We start from the raw sequence: 13,428 nt of genomic DNA, 5'->3' as shown, positions 1-13,428 counted from the left end.
TTAGATGTGGAGAATGCACTGAAGCAGTTGTCGATGTAAAGCAGAATAAAACAAGTTTACTTAAATTTGAAAAGAGCATTTGAATGTTATTTAACTACTTTAAAAAGTCTGTTGGTAATGTTGAATTGCTAATTATCAGAAGTCCATCTGGTGTTTGTACTGTCAAGATTAATTTTGAATTCTATGGAAAGCTAAACTACGGGTGGAACAGCTTTCGTAGTTGTCACATAGCCTAATATCAGTTTAGCTGTGTGACTTGTGGCTGTGAAGGATGGATATTGCTATTTTTTGATACTAAAGTTTCAATTAAACTCCCATTTTTTTATGTACAGAAATAAGTCTGGTGTCTTGGTCATTTTGAACATGGTATGTTTTAGTTACACAACTTTTAATCCACGACATTTGGTATGATCGACACACACACTATCGCACGATTCATTATGTTCTTTATAAAGAACACGTTTACCTCATATTTTAGAGATGTAGTACCATAGTATTCTGTAAATGAAGTCTTAGCACCCTGCCAACACCTTACTCAAAGCTACAGTGCATAGTTTCTGTCGCCCCCATGAAGAATTGTAAGTAATGTTGACAAAACCATTGGTGCGTCCACATGATACAAGCCTTACTTGATCATCTATAATCCTTACTTGAGATTCTGCACTAAAGTCACCAGATGACACTAGATTCTTAACAGCCATACTGAGAAATACAGGTAGAGTTGTGTGGAGCTGATAGTCTGAATTAACATTGTAGGTACTGTACAGTACTGCTACTGTACTCATTTGGCAATGGCTTGAATGACTGTAACTGATGTTAAAAAGTTACATACTAAAGCTTTAAACTGCCAGACGATATCTAATTAACAGCTCTCCCTAAGGAGCCTAATACGCATGTCCACTACAGCACATGATTCATTTACACTACCTATAGCAATAACAACATTGTTACACGACTTAGGAGAAACATCAGAGTAGCCATTAACTGGATGACAACCTGCAGCAACCACAGGGCTAATGAGAGACAGAGTGGAGGGGAGGGAAGGAAGGGATGAAGTGATGCTGGCATGACAGAGGAAAAGAGAGAGATTGGGATGTTATTCCTCATCACACACATACAGCCTTTAAAATATAATGCATAAACAGTGGCTTTTCCATGTTAAGCCTCCTGTTTTCTTACTTATAGTACAATAACACAAGGCATTCTTAGGAAGCAGGAGTGAATTGGGTGGGGTTTTTTTCTGGAGAGGGGCTGCCCCCTGTGGTGGTCAGTGTCGTTAGCAGTCACCTGTAATACTTTCCCACTGATCATAGCTCAGTTTATATCTGATTATAGTTAGTTTTTGATTACTTCCGTAAAACCTCTTTCATGATTATGTCTATAATGTTGGGTCAGTATTCAAATGTTTGGTTTCTACAAGATAGACACAGACAGACCTAAATGGATGGGAACTGAACCACTCATAAAAACCACACTCTTCAGAGCTCACATATTAAATCCTTACCCCTGTGTATATGAAAAAAATATGAAAAAAACACCTACTCATGTCAAATTATAGTTAACTGGCTACTTCTAATTCTAATCCTGCATTTACAGACTTCAGACAGCTGGTGCACCCCCCCCCCCCCCCCCCCCCCCCCCCCCCCCCCCCCCCCCCACACACACACACAAAGCAATCAAGCAATCATCAACTTCACCAATAGCCTAGACCATTAATTAATTATATACCTAAAATAGAAGTATTTCATACTTATACCCTTATACTTATACCCAGTTGCTGGGCAGCAGTTGTTTAGCCGCCAGTAGGTGACTGTGAGCCGGGTACAGGCACGTCCAGATGACGCTCCTTTCAGTGGCCATGGTAGTGGAGTTAAGCCAGAAAAAGGGAGCGCCTGACAGTTAAGTTTGGGAAAAAGATTGTGGTTTGTATTAAAACACTCCCAAAGAATAAATAGGGAATTTCCTGGGTAAAAGTCTTGTGTTTTCGGCGCATAGTAAACTTTGCTCTCCGGCTTGGAAAGCACTGTGTTTTTATGTTGACGATGTGCTATTTCATTTTGAAATAACACATAACACATTTTGAAGTGCTTTGGCTTGCCCGGCCAAGTATAGGCATGGTATTAGAAAGGGGACTTCATTCTTACATTTGTTTTTGTGCATGATCAAAAAAGGGCTTTTTTCACAAACCGTACCCTGGGCCCAGGTAACTTCCTGGAGCCTGACGGCAACGAGTACTGGCCAAGAACTAGTGCCGCACATAACTCAGCATGAAAAAAAGCACTCTTTGTTTTTTACACTTCTTTTTTGTACGGATTAAACAATCAACACTACCGTCTTATATAGTGGGTTTCGGAGGTGCTATTGGGAGGATGTTGTTACCTTTGGACAGAGTTAGGTGAGTTTCCAGTCTTTGTGCTAAGCTAAGCTAGCAGCTGCTCCTGCACCTTCATTCAGTGAGGCAAAAAAAGATTTTGATCCCCTGCTGGTTTTGTACATTTGCCCCCTGACAAAGAACTGATCAGTCTATAACTATGATTTTATTTTTGAACAGTGAGAAACAGAAGAAAATCCAGAAAAAGGCATGTCAAAAATGTTATAAGTTGATTTGCATTTTAGTGAGGGAAATATGTATTTGACCCCCCTGCAAAACTTAGTACTTGGTGGAAAAAACCTTGTTGGCAGTCCCAGAGGTTAGATGTTTCTAATGAGGGAAATAAGTATTGACATGAGATTAGGAGCACACTCTTAAAGGGAGTGCTCCTAATCTCAGTTTGTTACCTGTATAAAAGCCACCTGTCCACAGAAGCAATCAATCAATCCTATTCCAAAATCTCCACCATGGCCAAGACCAAAGAGCTTTCCAAGGATGTCAGGGACTAGATTGTAGACCTACACAAGTCTGGAATGGGCTACAGGACCATTGCCAAGCAGCTTGGTGAGAAGGTGACAACAGTTGGTGCGATTATTTGCAAATGGAAGAAACACAAAAGAACTGTCAATCTCCCTCGGCCTGGGGCTCCATGCAAGATCTAACCTAGTGGAGTTGCATTGATCATAAAAACAGTGAGGAATCAGCCCAGAACTACACGGGAGGATCTTGTCAATGATCTCAAGGCGGCTGGGACAATAGTCACCAAGAAAACAATTGGTAACACATTACGCCGTGAAGGACTGAAATCCTGCAGCGCCCGCAAGGTCCCCCTGCTCAAGAAAGCACATGTACATGCCCGTCTGAAGTTTGGCATTGAACATCTGAATTATTCAGAGGACATCTGGGTAAAAGTGTTGTGGTCAGATGAGACCAAAATGGAGATCTTTGGCATCAACTCAACTCGCCGTGTTTAGAGGAGGAGGAATACTGCCTATGACCCCAAGAACACCATCCCCACCGTCAAACATGGAGGTGGACACATTATGCTTTGGAGGTGTTTTTCTGCTAAGGGGACAACTTCATCGCATCACAGGGACGATGGACGGGGTCATGTACCATCAAATCTTGGGTGAGAACCTCCTCCTGTCAGCCAGGGCATTGAAAAGGAGTCGTGGATGGGTATTCCAGCATGACAATGACCCAAAACATACGGCCAAGGCAACAAAGAAATGGCACAAGAAGAAGCACATTAAGATCGTGGAGTGGCCTAGCCAGTCTCCAGACCTTAATCCCATAGAAAATCTGTGGAGGGAGCTGAAGGTTCGAGTTGCCAAAAGTCGGCCTCGAAACCTTATTGACTTGGGGAAGATTTGCAGAGAGGAGTGGGACAAAATCCCTCCTGAGATGTGTGCCAACCTGGTGGCCAACTACAAGAAACATCTGACATCTGTGATTGCCAACAAGGGTTTTTCCACCAAGTACTAAGTTTTGCAGAAGAGTCAAATACAAGTTTCCCTCATTAAAATGCAAATCAATTTACAACATTTTTGACCTGCATTTTTCTGGATTTTTTTTTGTTCTTCTTTCTCTTGCTGTTCAAATAAATCTACCATTAAAATTATAGACTGATAATTTCTTTGTCAGTGGACAAATGGATAGAATCAGCAGGAGATCAAATACTTTTTTCCCTCACTGTATTTATCGCAGACATAGGCCTGTCTGTGGTACCGATTTTGTCATCTAAGTTGGCAAAAAAGTGAATACTTGTATTTCCCACAATGTTAAACTGTTCCTGTAATGCTTTAAAACTGTAAGTAAAACTTGAACCAGGATCACTCAGCTTTCAGTGAGGGAATGGAGAAAGACTAGCTGAAGACGTCTCTTTTAATCAGTCTTAAACTTAATTTCAACAAGCACCCCTGTGCCACCCTGTAATAAAAACGGGGCTATAAATGGTCGCTGGTGTCAGTCTCAAGCGTTGACAGCTGTGTTTCTATTTGCAGCTCTGATAGTCTATTGTCTTTGTGTCTCCAGGCTTTTTGACATGCAAATGACCCACAACTTGTCTTCCTCAGAAGGCCTTCTGCTCAGACTAAAGACTATATCAAGATCTCTCTCACCATAAAATCCTCTTTTAATGTTGGGCATATGCCCCACTGTTGTCTCCTTCATTTGAAGTCTGATCCCACAGGCTTCATCACTGACAATTAGTTAGACTCTATAAAGATCCCACTGCTTTGTAGCCATCTATTAAAAGATCCAATGGTATGAGTTACAGGAACATAGGTATTTATGTGTCAAAAACGTTCAAAAGAAAAACTACTTGAAAATTGAAAACTACTTGAAATTGTGTTAAATATAGAAAATCTAATGTTCTGGATGTAATTAACAGCTGGTCTGTACTAATGCTCCAGCTCTTGTTGCTGTGTAGCAATTGCCAACCTTTAAAGGAATAGCTATCACGTCTGCTATCACGTCAGCTATCACGTCTGCTATCACGTCAGCTATCACGTCAGCTATCACGTCAGCTATCACGTCAGCTATCACGTCTGCTATCACGTCTGCTATCACGTCAGCTATCACCAGCTATCACGTCTGCTATCACGTCTGCTATCACATCAGCTATCACCAGCTATCACGTCTGCACACGTCTGCACACCACAATAGTGCACCAAGGGCAACCTGCACAATTGGTTCATTTACATTTTAGCATACATTTAGCATATTATTTAAGCAGTTGCACATTTTCCCATCCTGTATATATTTAAACATTTGTTCTTAGAGTTTATTCTTATATTTCGTTCCTATTATTATTATTATTATTATTCATGTATACTGTATGTATGTATATTTTTTACTAGTATCTCATTTGTGTTTATATTCTTTGTTGTGTGACTAATGTACGTGTGCTGTTGTAACGCCGTAATTTCCCATTTTTTTGGGCTCAATAAATATCTATCTATCTATCTAAATATGAAGCTAGAACTAGGAGGCGGTTAGCTTAGCTTAGCATACAAATTGGAAGTAGGAGGGAAAGCTAGCCTTCAAAAGTTAGATCCACCTATCAGCATCTTTAAAGCTCACTAATAAACATGTTTAAGCAAAGCTAATGAGAGTGATATCATTCTTCTAATTTAATGCATGGCAAGAAGGCAAAGTCTATTTCCCAACTTTCTTCAATTCACAGTGTAATTATGCAACTTTTTAAAAATTTGGATGTGTGAATCAGGCATCAGTGGTGCTAGACAGTTATGGTTGGGTTTCTTGGCGAGTTGGAGGTGTAAAGAAAGACTTTAAGTGTATGAAATATTATGAAAAGTTGGGTTCTTGGTTCTGCATTAAATGATTGTGATTGTGTATTTTTTGTTATGTAAACCCTTCAGTTGAAGCTGAGTTCACTGCAGTCAGAGCTTTTCTCTCTGTGTTCTCTGAACAAAAGCGTTGGCACGTTAAGGCATTCGGTGGTGGCCGTCATAGGTGACAACTCGACAGACACAGAGGAAGATGCCAGATGGACTCTGGGCCCGAGGGCCCTGATGGGCACAGATGGGTGGGTGGGTGGCACCCACACAGGCAGCACAGACGGCAGTGCCAGCACGAAGACTGGGAAAAGAAGAGAGAGATCACACCACCTGTGATACTACACTCCACAGTACTTCTCCCATCACGTGTGTGCCCATGCATTTGATCTTTTCATTAAGGACGTGGTCATATGAATACATGAGTTTGCATAAGTGCATGCTACTGAATGTGTGCATGTACGTACATGCATATGTCTCTGTTCTTGAGTCTGTGCATGTTCTCACACAAGAACACTACAAGTAGCAAATATGTCCTGTGATTCATTTCCTCTGTGGAAAAACTGTGGCTCTTTAAGGTTTTTTAAATATGTTCCAGTCTGTCTACTTGCCAACATCAGTGTACAAGCAGACCAAGCACACAAAATTAGAACATCACAGCTTTGACGTGAACTCACACGGTCTATCGGCTGGACCTCTAGTTACAACAAGTAATTTAAACCATCTGGGAATGGTAGAAGGCGCAGACCTCTCCGGTCGCAGCAAATTTGATGTTGAATTGTCTATTTTACTAATACATGTTGTGCTTTATGTGGTTGACGTTTGACAGGGATGGCTTGTGGCTAGGGGTCGCTCAACCGGATTGGAAAATCAACTTGCTCTTAGTTTCCTGCTGACTCTGATAGCCTCCTGCTAACTTCCTGCCAACTCTGCTAGCCTAGGCTAGCTAGCCAGCTGGCCATTGAAGTTTTTAAACATCGGAGTAAACACAGAGGAAAAGGTGGACAGGTACATAGCACAAATGAAGTAAAAGAGCAAAAAAGAAAATGGCAAAGATGTCAGCTGTTTTGTGTTCCTTTGCACATAAACATTGATCTTAAACTAAATACCGGATTAATACTCATCATGCACTGGATCTTTTTTCTTTACTTTTTGTAGTTGTAAGTAACATAGTCTTCTTGGTGCTGTTTTTTGAGCTTACTTGGCAACAGATTTTCTCTGTGAATGACTCATTTTGGTGTGGGACATCAAATGCCGCATTTTCACTGCATGCAGCTAACACTACAGCACAGTGGTGTGGTCTAATGTATTGCAGTGGTTATACTGTACTGTATATATATGTATAGAGAGAGAGAGAGAGACAGAGACAGAGAAAATGGAGATTTTTCTGCATTTGAAATTGTTGGAAACATTTGGGACAGTGTAAGTACACAAAATATATAACATAGGTATATGTAATTTTCAGACTTTCTAATGCAGAAATGTTACGTATTGTACCTTTAACTGTTCACACAATACAGTAACATGAGCTATTTAAATTAGCCGGATACATGGTTAAACGTAATTTAAATGTAAGCTTTTCAATTATTCCCTGAAAGAACCAAACAGGCCTGCCTTGTTGCCCAAACCAAATTTTCTTCAAAACGAGCCATTTTTCGGTGTGTAGCTTGTTAGACAACGGCACGAACATCGCGCCGGATGTTCCAGCGATTATTCTGGAAATGAACGGCCGTTGATCCAGACTATATTTACAGTGACAAATCGTAGCATCACTTGCTTTGAAGGTCGCTATTTCTGGCCGCTGTGTACCTAAGCTACCTAACGTGGTCACCAAGACAACCATCCCCAGCCTTGACGTAACTGCACATTTGACAGGGCTTTTAATATGGTGATTTTCAAGTGAATGGCTTCATTTTAAAATGAAAAGTGGGTAACGTAATTGGCGCCTGTTTTTGTTATTGTGGTGTGGTGAAACGTTGGAAAATGCACAGTGACCATGCAGAAGAAAAATGGAAACACATCCTGGCTGTGTCCTGTTATCTTGAACTGTGTTTATGTACCTGTGTATATGTTTTTGTTGTTAGCCCTCAGGGTTGCAGGATGCCTGACTGCCCACCCTGGAGACCTCCTGCTCTCTGTTACCCAGAGCAGAGCCTCCACAGGGACTTTCCACTGGTCTGGCGCAGTGTTTATTGAACACTGTGCCACTGCCAGAGAGGAGTACCTGGCCCGTCTGGTGGGAACCTGCTTCCGTCACCAAGCACCGTGAAGGAACTCAATGTTCTAGATCGCCAGGACAAGTTGTAAACATAAGGGTAGAGTGTGTTAAAGAGACACAGAGAGAAACATGCAGAAACATCAGACACACACACACACACGCACACACACACACACACACACACACACACACACACACACACACGCACACACAGCTGTACCAGGACATGAGACACCACACACAAGCTCATGAATAGATCCCTTAGATTAAATAGAAGCAGGGCTACGAAGCCTCAATCGTTATTGCCGTTGCCAAGCTCCCAAACAACAACATCAACAACACAACTGCACATCTCAGCAGGTGAACTGAGGCGACTGCAGCAGCTCAATTGTCCCGAGTCAGAACAAATTGTGCTTCATGTCCAATTGCGAGTGTTTGCGAGAGACAGAAAAGTGGTCGGGGAGGCGGGGATGAGATGGAAAACAAAAAGTGAGAGGAAGGTGAGAATAAAGGAAGGATCACAGGGGATGAAAGAGAGCGATAGAGATCTTAATCGTTGGTCTTTTTACAAGCTTGTAACGCGATCAAAGGAATCCTTGACCTGGTGCTCATTTTTGCCCTGCGGCTGTTTTCTGTTTCTCCTGTATTATGAAAAAAGTATCCTGGGAAAATATTAGTCCAAACACAACATTTCTTGTTGTATGGAATTTTTTCAATTTGCGTGTTGATCTTCATTAATAGTTTCTCGTTGATATGTTGTTATGAGAAACATATATTTTTAAAAGGGAATTACTGAAAAGATGATATGATATGAAAATATCATGGTATAATGACAAAAGGTGTTCTCGTTCTAATGGCAGTTTGGGAGAGGTGTTGTTCTCATGATGAAAGCAATACACTGCACAACTGTTTTCCCTTTGGAAGATAATAATATGAAACTATTTTCACTGCAATGAAAATACTGATCCATGCTGCAGTACTACCTGGCCCTGGATTCACCCTGTGGTAAAGATATTAAAACTAGGCTACAGCGCCCTTCTTTAGGTAACTAAGCCACTTGAAAGCCCCTGTCATGTCAGTTGATATTGTGTTTTACTATCTCATACAACTATTCAATATAGACATTTTGGATCCCAGATAGTGGAATTATATTGACTTTGAAAATCCCTTGACGTTTTTTGCTAGGCAACCCTGATTTTTGCTTGTTTGTGAAACATCTAAACCACGACGACCCACTTCTGGGATTGTTCAGGTGCCGCCTGAAATTTGGTCTTTTTATTTTGGCTGGATGTACGTCACCTTCCTCTTTCTTTATGTTGCCATTTTAAACTCTGGTTGATTTATGTGGACTATGTTGAACCTATTCTCAGATGTCTGAAGGGTAAATCCAGACAGCTAGTGTTGTGGAAGTTTCTGTTGCAGCAGAGTGTTTTTGAGAGTGAAACAAAAATAAGAGAGTTGAGAACTTAAATCAAGTTTGGCCTTTTTATTTTATTTCTACCTGCAGGTATAGGACTAACAATTTCACACAGCACAGCAGCACAATGTGGAAAACACTCTGGGATGTACAGTATATAAGGCAGTTTTTTCTTCTACGTCGTTGAAGACTTTTCCACATTGTGCTGCTGTTCTGTGTGAAATTGTTATTCCTATACCTGCAGGTATGAATAAAATACAAAGACCAAGCGTGGTTTCAGTTCTCAACTCTCTTATTTTTGTTTCACACTCAAAAACACTTTGTTGCAACAGAAACTTCCACAACAACACTGGCTAGACTATCCGTCCAATCTGAGTTTTCTGTTGCAACAGCAGCAAGCAGATTGGCTGATTGGCTGATGCAGAGCGGAGTGGGCGGGTTGGAGTATAAGGTTTGACCATGTCCTGGATGTAAGCTGGGGCTGATCCGTTCATGGCCCTGTATGCAAGTACTAGTGTCTTGAAGTGAATGTGTGCAGCAATTGGTAGCCAGTGAAGAGAGCGCGTGAGCAGTGTAGCGTCAGAGAACTTGTGGAGGTAGACTGAGCTGCCGGGGGCAGGATGGCACATGCAGGCAGGCCAATCAGGAGGGAGTTGCAGAAGTCTAGACTTGAGATGATTAGAGCCTGAACCAGAACCTGGGCCACCTTCTGCGTTAGAAGGGAACGTATCCTTCTGATGTATCTACAGGCTTTATATGGACAATGCACATTAATCAACATTTCTGTAAATGTGCCATTGTTAGCTAGTTTTCAACTGTAGACCTTCATCATCACCAGGTTTCAATTTGACCAATACTTTTTGGTTTACGGGCAAATATCTGTAAAACTGTAATGTCCCGGCCAACCTCAGCAGTTGATTGGCTGACATGGGGGGATTGTCAGCTGATTTAGCACACCTGGGACCTGAACACCCACACAGGTGTTTTCAGTTAATCTGATGTGATGTGTGTGATTGATTTACGTCTTTCTGAGTCTCTGAGTGAGCTTTGTTGCAACTATAAGGGAGGGAGAAATTACACCTTTGTCATTCCTGTTGATAGGTGAAGATTTGTGATATGATCAATGTCCATCAAAGCTCTGGCCCAGCTTCAACCTGAGCAGGTTTAGTCAGCCAGGGGCTTTAAGTTAAAAGCTGGTCCATTGGGTTCGCTCTTGGTCTCTCGTTTCCTCCAGCTTACAGCCACCCTGCGTAGCTTTCTTTTGGTTTGCACCTTCAACATTTCCATAAGCACATCTCTCACTGCTGACATGGCTGATCTACAAACTAACCTTAGACTTGTTTATTTTCATTTTCATTCAAAGATGTCTGAGAGGGTTTAACAAGTTCAACAATGTGCAAGTTTGATAAACTGAGAGAAAATACTTGTGTGAACATGAAAAATCATCAACTGGGGTAACTTGATTTTCACACAGCGACACGGATATGTTGTCCTAGTAAAATAACACGGTGACTCAGTGTTTAACACTGCGGTCACACAGCAAGATGTTTCCAGTTCCTTGGCTCTGTCCATTCTCTGAAGAGTTTTCATCCTCTCACGTGTTGCTCAGGTTTCTATCCAACAATCCAAAGACATCCAGGTCAAGCACAGCAGAACCAAGAGTGTGAGCATAGTGATGGATAGCGACCAGAGTGTTTCCTTTTGGCACTATGCTTGGTGGGATAGGCTCCAACCCCCTGTGCCCTTATAATAAACAGGTGAAGAGAGTGAATGACTGAATGTTCTCATGGGTGGGAGCGCTGCAGGACTCTCTGTCAGTCAGGTTTTGTTACAGGACTTTCCCGTGATGTCAAGGCAAACATGGCCCCTGCGGATATCAACAATGCATTGATGGAGAGAGCACAGATTTTGTATGTCAGTGTCAGTGTAAGTGTAAAAATAATGGATGAGCGACTGCATTCTGAGGTGTCTTTTTGTTCATTTGTGGGTCTCTGGTATCAGCTGCTCTTGGTATGCTTCCGTAGCTCAAGGCACTGAGGACACGAGGGGTTTCAAAGTTCAGGAGCAAAGTGAAAAACTGGAATTTAGCATTTCTAAGCCAACTTTAAAGCTGCTGTAATCAATATTTATGTATAAAAATGGATCAAATGATTTTGTGTCATTTGAAAGCTGTCACATGAGACATGTCTGAGTTTGATGGGATCTTTACAGCTCCAAAACAGTTTTAAAAAATTCAATTTTTCCAAAACGACTCATGCAGTACAGTTCAAACATTCTTTGGTCAAGCTTTTACAGCAGGCATGTGTCTATGTGAATGTCCATGTGCAGCTAGTGCTGTAGATTATGGCATTATATTGCTGGAGAAAATTGCATGAGTTTTTATGTAGCTATGACAAGAAAGTCCCAAGAAGACCGCAAGGATTGTTGTATTCAAGTAAAAAGCAGCATAACTGGCTTTGGCAGTTTGATTTTGGCTTTTGTTTGACTTGTGTTGAATTATATTTTCATCCTTATACAACTGTGCCAACAGGACAAGATCATATTTGTTTTCATATGTAGATAACCACAGGACAGGACATCCTTAAGCCTTGGTCATACTCGCGGGTGACACTGTGGAGCGGGGCCTCCGTAGATGCCGCGCACGCTATGAGCATGCACGGAGACGTTAATGCTCAACGCATTGTTTTTCTCCGAAACACTGGAGGGCACACCAACAACGTATACTGTGAAAAAGCCACAAGTAGTAAAGAAGAAAAGAGCGGAAGTAAAAGAAAGCAGGCAGCCTGGCTACAGGAGTAAACACAGACGTACTACCAAACATTACATTCATCTACTCTAATTTTTAACGTGGTTGTCGTTTATCTCCAAATCCAAATAATTGTCTGCCTCTAACACTCTAACAATCTTTCAAAGACACAGTTTTTTAGGTTTGACAAAGCAATCTCTTGATTTTTCACACTCTCCGGCAAAATGTGTCTTCTCTTCCCATTGTGGTGTCTCTTTGACATATATATGGCTATGGATGAACTGAAACCACAGCGCGCGGCGAGTTATAAAAATTCAGAGGTGGACAACCACACGGCATGACAAATTGCAGGGCCTTCAACCTGGAAATGACAGACGTTGTGACAACGTTTTATGGCTGGCACACCTCTCGCCAGGTACACCACGGCGACCATAAACCTACCGTACGTTCACACTGCCACCGACTTGAGCGTCTAAAGTTACCGGAAGTCATTCATTTTCAATGGAAGCCGGCTGTCTGTCGGCGTCGCGTTTTGGGCGTTTTGAGCGTGTTGAGCGTCAATCAGAAAGTTGAAATTTTTCAACTTTATGGTAATGAGCTATGACGCGGTTCAGCGGCAAGCAGCGGCTAACGCCAGTCGCCAATCGGAATATAGACGTCCTTCGCGCTGGCTGATCCTGGAGAAACAATCAATGTAATCTTTCGTTCCTACCAAAAACATTAATTCTGAGGACAAGCTCATAATCGCCGTTGCTGGGTTACCTTTCGTTTATTATATAAAGTTGTTTGTACATAGGAACAAGTTAACAGACCGCTACAGAAAATCATTCATTCCACAAGCAATAACACTTTTTAACATGTCATCACTGGGTGCTAGATAAGACTTTTGGGCACCACACTACTGCACTAATGCAACCTGCACAATTTGGTTTATTTACATGTAGCATACATTTTAACATTTTAACATATTATTTAAGCAGTTGCACATTATTGTTTCCCCATCCTGTACATATTCAAATATTTGTTCTTTTTTTTACTCTATTCGAATTATTATTTCATGTATATTGTATGTATGTATATTTTTCCTAGTATTTCATTTATATTTATATTCTGTGCTTTGTGACTGATTTTGCTGCTGTAACACCGTAATTTCCCATTTTTCTTGGGATCAATAAACATCTATCTATCTATCTATCTATCTATCTATCTAACGTTACCTGCCGGTCACATCCGCTCACAGTGAAGTCCGGCACGGGTCCCTAGGTTAGTCTGGGTCACTAGCTAGATTAGTCCGGCGGGTGCTCGCTCTGCCTGCACGGCGCTACGGCTCAGCGGCTAACGAGCGAGCTAACTGCTAACAGACTCCGTTGCGACCAA

The 13,428-nt window shown here is 41.6% G+C and overlaps 2 long non-coding RNA genes across 2 annotated transcripts in view; one reads left to right on the top strand and one right to left on the bottom strand.

Annotated features, from left to right (window-relative positions):
• Positions 1–13,428, bottom strand: part of LOC116673055 (uncharacterized) — a 17,332-nt gene that overhangs the window by 654 nt on the left and 3,250 nt on the right. The gene's annotated exons all lie outside the window — the stretch shown is intronic.
• Positions 9,704–13,428, top strand: part of LOC116673061 (uncharacterized) — a 26,068-nt gene continuing 22,343 nt past the window's right edge. The window contains exon 1 of the long non-coding RNA XR_004327728.1: positions 9,704–9,829. This is a non-coding gene — a long non-coding RNA (uncharacterized LOC116673061). The remainder of the gene's footprint in view (positions 9,830–13,428) is intronic.

The sequence above is a fragment of the Etheostoma spectabile genome, chromosome 23, assembly GCF_008692095.1.
Source record: "Etheostoma spectabile isolate EspeVRDwgs_2016 chromosome 23, UIUC_Espe_1.0, whole genome shotgun sequence".
In the NCBI taxonomy this organism is placed as follows: domain Eukaryota; kingdom Metazoa; phylum Chordata; class Actinopteri; order Perciformes; family Percidae; genus Etheostoma; species Etheostoma spectabile.
Note: the sequence above shows the minus strand (reverse complement) of the source record. Positions and strands in the feature narration are given on the sequence as shown.